We start from the raw sequence: 9,530 nt of genomic DNA, 5'->3' as shown, positions 1-9,530 counted from the left end.
ATCGTCGTCACCCGAAAAATAGATACATGAATATGGAGATAAATGTTTCTCCTTCTACAGACCTATAGAAATAAACTTTAAATATAAATTTCAATTTAAAAATAAAAAAAATAAGACACGGGCTATTCAATTCAACAAATGACTTCAAACATTACCATAAGTTCTATGCTATTGGTGATGAAAGGCAATCGATATTTATTGTATTAAAGAACATGATTCATTGACAACAATTAACTAAATAAGTATTTAGAGCAAACGTCTTGCATTCTACTGAGACACCGTGTTCCCAGTAGACTTCAGTAGTACTTTTATCATTAATATTGCCAAGTCATATAATAACAGGGGTATTTCAGACATTGTAAAGGAAGTTTACGAGTGTTACAATGTCCAGGAGAATCAAGGCTGTGAAGAGAGCGAATGGACATACCTGGCATTGACTAGCCAGCTCCCATAGTCAGTGCATTTCGATTTCAGATTACAGAGCTCTCCTTCAGTTCCCTTCAACTACTCCTAAATCACTTACCAGATACAAATCGTTGATTTTGCAGTATGTTCCGTATGGATTAATTATTCTTACTTGAAGATATTGAAAATTATACTCGACGTCTTGTCTAGAATCATCTTCAAAGTTTACCTTGCGTTTCTTTATCTTGAGGATATATATGTGTGACACGATTAAACATTTAATTGAACAGTTTTCTTCTTTTTGGTCCAGTAGCCTCATCCCCCTAACAAGTTGACCAGATTTGTGTCGTTGTATACCAGTCCATACGACACATTTTCATCGCTTTCAACAATCTGCCTATTGTTGCCTCCTCCTGGCAGCCATTTGTCCAACGCCGAAGGAGAGCTGTCATCATTGCCTCAAAGTTGTGAGGATGTTTAAGTATTTGCTGCTCTATGTTTGGAGGTGATAATCCGATCTCTAAGCAGAAGGTGAAGAAAGCTTCGCCGAAGTTTTTGATGATAAGTTGGATTTCAGAATCAGATGGAGCTCTGCCCAAGATCTCTGTTGGTACTATATATAAAAACACACAAAAAAAAAAGGTTAGAAAGAGAATCAGGAATTGTTACTGAAAATTCCGACATAACGAAATGAACTAAAATTCGAATATATACGCTAAATAAAATAAGACCTATCTGGTCAGAAAATGTGATATTGACTGCATACGACAGCGGAAAATGAGGGGTTTTAGAAATATTTCCTCAAAGTTAAAGCTCTTATCTTCCTTTTTTTCCTGGATATGTCATTATTCTAGATAGAGAAAACAAAAGGAAATCCAAGACGGGATGAATAAAACTACCTTTCTTTTAAGGAATCGTCTCAATAGGTTGTATTTAAAAGTGGACTTTATAAAATAATGATCCGAATTTCCTCTAAGAGACCTCATTTTGTAAGAAAAATGACATTATTTGGCATATCTTTTTTAATTTCGTCGTTTTTTCTTCTTCCTTTGTTTTCTTTCCCGTTTTAAAGCATGGTTAGAACAATAGCACGAGAGAATGCCAAAAAATGATGGAATTAGCATAAGTGTCCTCACAATTATATGCTTCATAGAGATGAATTGGAATGTGTATATGTTCTGAAGTTTATTTAATAAGGTACATTTGTAACTGTTTACAGTACAATGGAAATATCTCGAATTTAGTCGAAAACTACCATTGGATCATATTTTATAATTTTTTGTCAAGGTCCATTCATGAAGCCTGAGGAAAACGCATTAGATTGCCATTTTCGTATCAAATAACCAATCATGTGGGCCATAAATGATGTAATTTTCTGCATACCTTCACATTGAAGTTCCTCCTCTGTATTTATAATTTCATCAATTTGATCAGTGGCTATGTCAGTATCCAGCATAGCCTGTATAATGTGTTGGAACGTCTGATTCTGATTTTAGAAACAACTTGGTAATCGCTGATTCTGGCGCTAATCCTATTGAGGAATATTGAGTGTATTTGGATACGTTATAAGAAATACCAAGCCTAGTAAACAGGTCAGACGGGAGAGTCGACCAAGTTGCCGCGGCGTTGGCCTCCCGTGAGGAAACGTCGTATCAGCATTTGTGTCACCTTTCTGAAATATTAAAATAATGAATTTAAATCTCCTGCCACGAAGATAAAATGTGGACTGAATTATGAGATAATTTATTTAAAGAGAATTTAACACTAGGCGAAAACGAATTGTTTTAAGCAAAGACGAAAAAGAACCATTCAACATTCAAAAAGAGCCATTAACTTGACCTGTTATTCAGTATAAGACGTCAGATGTGAAAACATAGACATCATCTTGTTAAATATACTGAAAAAAAATCAACAACTAGGTTTTTTGTTACGCGGTTTAGATTTCTGTATACGCATTTCCCAACGTTTAACCACAGGTATATAGACATACACTCACCAGATGTCGTCCTTCGCATTGGAACTCTCGCTGAATCCTAAACAAAAATTACAAATTTAGGTACAGTACGTTGACAGAACAACTTAAAATTAGAGATCAAACCTTATCTGAAACCCACGAAATCACAAGTAGGAGAAAGACAAAACTATTCGATAAGAATCGACAAGGAATTGAAACTGACGTTTAATTTTAAATTTAAACAAAAATCTATTTCGGAAATCAAACACAATTAAAGAAGACATCGTGTGGAAATGACATATCGACAGAAATGACACTAGATAATATATATATATATATATTCGTCATTAAAATCACAGAGTGGAACCCGCAATAATAATGAGCATTTGCGATCTCTTATGTTCGAACCTTTGACAAAATATATTCCAATATTCTTGTTATTGACTCCTTCAGTGACTAAAATCTGAATTGGGAAACATGGAAAGCTACCGAGAAAATACGGAGTCACATGGAAACCTTTTTCTAGGAACGTGAAGTATTATTTCCTGCCCTTTATCAAAATCTTGGAAAACCAGCTTCCTGGACAGGATGTTTATTAAATACAAGACCGAAACAGCCGTATGATGCATTTTAATCCAGTTCTTGGCTTTATCTTATTCGAAATTTATATCATAAGGTGCTATTCATTTGTATGTGTGTGTATAATCTTAACAAACGACGTGATATCAAATCCAGAACATCATTTCATGAAAACACGCTTTAGGTTAAAAGACGTTCAATGTTATAACCAAAGTAACTATTTTTATTATACATCCAATTTTTTCCATATTTGACAAAAGACCGGATTTGTATTGAACAAGAGTTTTATTCTTTTGCAGACTTAAGAGACCTTCAAGCAATTTCGGAGTGAACTCTCCCTTTGTGTTGTACAGCTCCGTGTCACGGGCCATTAGGCCGTCGTCCTTTGGGAGAAACTGGTCATCAGTAATCACTGAAGAAATCGGCAATCAACTGAGGATCGTTGATGACAAGGTCGCATTCCCGAAAATAGACCACAGACCTGGTGCAATGAAGGTATCTAAGACAGAAATATGAAGATTACTCTGAAAACGCTCAATCACAGACCTGGTGCAATGAAGGTATTTAAGATAGAAATATGAAGATAACTCTCAGAACGCTCAAACACAGACCTGGTGCAAATGCTGATATCTAAAGAAAAATATCTGATTTAATTTTGATATTACAAAATCAAGGAATTGATGAATTCTGGCAATAAATTTTCATAAATCAGTATCTCAAGACAGTCATTACAGTGGTGCAATGCTGATATTTATGCCGAAATTGCGATTATTCCCAGACCGTTCAATCACAGACCTGGTGCAAATGCTGATATCTAAAGAAAAATATCTGATTTAATTTTGATATTACAAAATTAAGGAATTGATGAGTTCTGGCAATAAATTTTCATAAATCAGTATCTCAAGACAGTCATTATGTAGTCTTTGATATTTATGCCGTTGCGTATTTTCAGACTGGAGCGGACTCATGAAGCTATTGTATGATATTTTCTTGTGTTGATATTATGTGAACTGCTGGTGGTAATAAATAACAATGACATGTGTTGCGACTGTCTAAGCTTTGTTTGCCTGGTGGATATTCTATAGGAGTGGTTTACCTGGTAGTGATACTATGTAAGTGGTTTACCTGGTGGTGATACCACGCAAGTTGTTTACCTGGTGGTGATACTACGTAAGTTGTTTACCTGGTGTTGATAATATGGGAAGTGTTTACCTGGTGGTGATACTATGTAAGTGGTTTACCTGGTGGTGATACCACGCAAGTTGTTTACCTGGTGGTGATACAACGTAAGTTGTTTACCTGGTGTTGATAATATGGGAAGTGTTTACCTGGTGGTGATACTATGTAAGTGGTTTACCTGGTGGTGATACCACGCAAGTTGTTTACCTGGTGGTGATACAACGTAAGTTGTTTACCTGGTGTTGATACTACGTAAGTTGTTTACCTGGTGTTGATAATATGGGAAGTGTTTACCTGGTGGTGATACTATGTAAGTGGTTTACCTGGTGTTGATACTATGTAAGTGGTTTACCTGGTGGTGATGCTATGTAAGTGGTTTACCTGGTGGTGATACTACGTAAGTTGTTTACCTGGTGTTGATAATATGGGAAGTGTTTACCTGGTGGTGATACTATGTAAGTGGTTTACCTGGCGGTGATGCTATGTAAGTGGTTTACCTGGCGGTGATCTGTAATAATGCTAAGCTGTAATGCATAAAAAGTTGGATACTAAATGTACTAACATGTTTTGGATATTTTCTGTGACAACATAGAGTACATGTCGTTGACTATTTTTATTGCTCGTCTTTCACAACATTTGTTTTTATCACTCATTGTAGGTATGATGCGGAATTATGTATCTCAATCCTTACTTAAGATATTGATAAAAATGAGATATTCATTTCACAATTCACATTAAGACATTTTAAAGATAAAGTATCCTGTATTAATAACACAAGTGCTGTGAAGAGGTTGTCGCAATATCCTGATGGAGTAGATTAAGGTTGTCATGAAAAATCTATTTCTCTTTTTACGTAATCAAGGAGACAGGTAATTGCAGTATCAATGGTTACGTCATACACAGCCTTCATTGGGTGATTAGATAATACCTATCTTTATAAATTTATTTATTGTAATAAATAGAGATAAATGACATCTCCCTATTAAGTTGGAAGTTTGATGTGATTTGTTTTCAGTATCAATTTATTGGAGTATTGAGTAGTAATTGGTTCACAAATACTTACTCCAGGGCAAGTTTGATCTCATTAACATCGGACAATGGCACTGTAGATGATTCGTTCATCTTGATAATCTCTTCCGTTTGAGTATCCTTGTTCCTTTTTCTCTTGCTTGAAGTAAATCCATCTCGAGTTTTAACCACGTGGTAGGGAGTTGTCTTTCCCACTGATCCTGATGAACAGCTGCTTTTGTGATTAAATATGTTAACTTTTCTAGATCCGTGTCTTCATTGCCGATGCTGTTGTCGACTTCACAAAACTTCACAAATTGATTTGCTGAGAGTTCGGGGATTTTTTTTAATGCATGACCATATGACCTTAAGCTGTTTGTCGTAGTCCTGAGATAGAAAATGAAACACTGCTTTAACAATATTCATATCTGTGTAATCACCTCGCCATATCTATCCACCACTAGTATCTATCGCTTTTATTAAATTTCTTTACAGAGGTAAGATGACAAATTTTACTTATTGCGAACCACAATGACTGTATAAGACACAATAACTCTTTAAGTATTTATGGTCATGACAAACAAAGACCCCCCCCCCACCCCCCACCCCCAAAAACAAAAACAAAAAAAAAAAAAAAAACAAAAAAAGAGAGAGAGAGAGAGAGAGAGAGAGAGAGAGAGAGAGAGAGAGAGAGAGAGAGAGAGTGAGAGAGAGAGAGAGAGAGGAGGGAGGGAGGGAGAGAGAGAGAGAGAGAGAGAGAGAGAGAGAGAGAGAGAGAGAGAGAGAGAGAGAGAGAGAGAGAGAGAGAATACTTCCAGGTCAGCTTCAGCACAGTCTAATTCAAATTCAATAAAGCTATTGCAAAATATGAACAAATGGAAGACCCACACGGAAACAGAAACACAAAGAAAACAAGACAAGATGTTCTGCAAGAGTAAGCGTCTTCCACCTCATTAATGACATCCATCATGCAAAACATTAACATTGCATAACCCGACCCTGTCAACAAGTTACAAGCATTCTTCTTTAAAATAATATTAGAAGTGACCTACACATTAAATTAATCACCGTCATAGAAAGACACATGTATTTAGATAACCGTGCTTTGAAAGGACAAGCCAGTAATTGTATCACGGACCTTGTTTTCCTTCAACTTATCCAGAAATGTGTCAACGAAAATGATCGGAGGGGCATGTGTCTCCGTTTTACTAGTGTTCAGTCCTTCTGCTGAAAACGTTCCAATCAATCTTATACATTTCTTCAGACGGTCTGAAACGAAGAAAGCGGTTATACAGAACTGATATAAATATTACGTAAGGAATTCAGGGGTGCGAGAAAACTTTCTCAGGTAAAACCTCGACAGGATACTACATATACATCCAGTTTCAATATTTTTTCACCATAACTTTCATAGAAATAAGAAGAGACCGTGATAGTAAACAACAAATGACATGATGTTTTATATGAATTAAGTTTTAGCACAGATTCTTTAGTTAAAAGGTTTTAAAAGTATCTTTATGTCATTATGTAAAGCAATATTTTAAATTTAGTTTTGCTATAAACTGATCTTCCCAAACGCGAGAAAAAGTCTTGACAACATACATACATAGACAAACATACATAGATACATACATGTCAGGTGTAACGGGACGAGTATATTGCCATACAAACAAGAAAAGAGACGAACACCGATATACACTTTGTACAATATATATTTACATTATGCACATAATACCACAATTTGTACAAGTATCTACACTAGATTATACACTATATCTACAACAGTTCGTTTGGACCTTCCCGACTCTGTCTTAGTTCCGACAGTCCCACAGGTACAGTCCACCTATGTATCCGCACAGGTCCACACACTCATGAGTTTCAGTTCATCCACAGAGGATCCAAAGCATAGACAATTCCACAAAGGAAAAGTTACAATGTCACATAATGACGTCATCAGTTCCACGATCCACCAATAGCAGTGAAACTACATCCACAAAGAATAATGCAGCTCCCAACAGTGGGGTTCATGAGCAAAACCACCAAAGTAATGATGAGAGGGGAATTTACGAACGGGTGGGTATGTGCTAGGTTCAAACAACAATAGACAAAATTGTACCCAAATCACTTAAAATGCCTAAATTTAGCACATTTCCTTAAGAATAATATTAAGAAGACACTGTTTCAACCCAAGAATGTAATAATAATTGAAATTGAACTTTGAAAATATTTCCACAAAAACACCGGTCAAGCAACCTTAATATTCAAACCTTCCAGCGGGGTGAAATATATATACACGTGAATTTCACAAACGAATGCTCTAAATTCCCTAATCTACGATGTACTAAATCCAGATTACTTATTAAAATCAATTGGTTATCAAATAACTATTTATCAACAGTTTTAAACAGTAGCACACCTGAACGTAAACAATGTCACACCTGTACGTAAACAATAACACCCTGTACGCCTCATATAGGACGCATTACAAGGCACAATTTGATATTTACAGTGTGTGCAGCTTAGTTACGGTTTCAATAATGAACGGTACAACATAAAATATCTTACATATGAGTAGAAACTCACCGCAAGCAGTCTTTTGCGTTCTTGTAAGAAAACATGCACCCGCTATTGTCAAATATGTCCGCCTCTGGTTAAATCTCGGCTGATCACGCACGCAGGTGCGTTATTTGAAGTTAACGAATGGCGGTAAACTTAAAAACTTACATTACATGCATAATTACATTCTGAACTGAAGACCTTGTTACATCAGGTTCATTATGTGGGGTCACCTCCTGGATGACAGGTTTTCAGGTGATGGATTTTCGTAACCTTGATCCATTTATTATCTCATTAATCAAACGACCCTTACCAAGATTTATGTAGAATTATTTCTCCGCTAGCCATTAACAATCAAGTTTGGTAGATATAACGTATTTTGTTACACAGCAATGCCCGACATTAGTCATTGTTTCAGCTACCTACCTGTTTCCTGTTTGTCTTTGAGAAAATCTGTAAGCCGGAAGACTAATAGATATACTCCGTGTGACGAAATAAAAACTGTGTGAAGCCTGGAACGACGTGTGTCCACCCATATCCCAGGGATGCTTCGTCATACTCGACAAGACGTGAAGCTATCAAGATATCTTGTTCCTTAGATAGTGACGGTGCTTGCGTCGGCAAACTTTCTTTGCCGACTTCGGCCACTAAAAAGTCAAAAACATATTTATTATCGTTCATGGCAACACAAATGTGGTCCAGATATTTATTTCTATGAACCGCTCTATAATATATACCCTATAATATTGTCCGTGTGTAAATCATATTTGCTTATGCAGTGATAATGTATTAACACTAAATCATTAAGTAGTTATTCGTTATATCAAAGCTCCAAAATATCCTTGTCCATCCCAAGGATAAATCATCCAAAGAGAACGTCGCAAATACTTATACAAAATATGATATAAGAATAGTGACTCATCGTATATCGGAGAAACAGGCATGAGATTCGGGAACGGACTTAGATTTCGGTATATGTTCCATGAATCGCGTTAGCGTAACTGGATCCGTCTCAACTCCAATCCGTTGCACATCCGATCGCTATTCCACCCTCTGTGTCTTTGCTACAATTCTGAATTGTATGTGCAGTCTTTCTCTGATAAATCAGATCAACCGACAAATACAAAAATCTCCAAACTTACGAAGTGCACCTCCCTGGTATAGTTATCATTTCAAATTCAGACATTTTATTTTTTCAAAAGAGCAAAATGCAACATCTTTTTGATGATACATGATATACTAAACTGTGCATGTACTACAAACAGAGTATGACAGATGTAAAGTTAGTACGTTGTTTGCGTTCGATCGTGACGGTCAGATGGAATCAGTGGCACCACAACGCCATGACACTAGCAAGCTAATCGGGTCGTGGATTTAGCTGTTTAATTAAGATGACATCACAGTTAATCAGGCATAAATATTGTAGGAATTAGACGCAAAACTGTGATAATCTTTCCACAACCGACTTATATATATATTTATACTTACATATTTGTTTAAAAAGTTTCCACAGAAGAATTTGTGGAAGCATCATGCAGATTACCTCATGTAACCATGATTTTACAAGATAGAATCCTGATAATATAACGCATACAGCGGTAACTATGTGTAACTATCTGTAAATATGTGTACTTCATACCATTTAACCATTGATGTTGGAAAGTTTTTATGCATATTTATCAACTATTACATGAAAAATCTCGTTTTTAACGTTAACAACTTTTTATAGAAAATAAAGTATGAAACATGATGGAGAATTCCTATATCACTTTATTAGTTCGTTTTCGTAACAAAATCTTTGTTCTTTAACCTGTTTTCGGACCGAACAGCGTGAAAAAGCTCGTCAGCT

General features: G+C 35.9%; 1 pseudogene; it reads right to left on the bottom strand.

Annotated features, from left to right (window-relative positions):
• Positions 1–728: 728 nt before the first annotated feature.
• LOC132559577 (cyclic GMP-binding protein C-like) lies at positions 729–8,217 on the bottom strand (annotated as a pseudogene).
• Positions 8,218–9,530: the final 1,313 nt, after the last annotated feature.

This window comes from Ylistrum balloti, unplaced genomic scaffold (genome assembly GCF_031769215.1).
Source record: "Ylistrum balloti isolate Yb309-2 unplaced genomic scaffold, AGI_CSIRO_Ybal_v1 Utg370940, whole genome shotgun sequence".
Lineage (NCBI taxonomy): Eukaryota > Metazoa > Mollusca > Bivalvia > Pectinida > Pectinidae > Ylistrum > Ylistrum balloti.
Note: the sequence above shows the minus strand (reverse complement) of the source record. Positions and strands in the feature narration are given on the sequence as shown.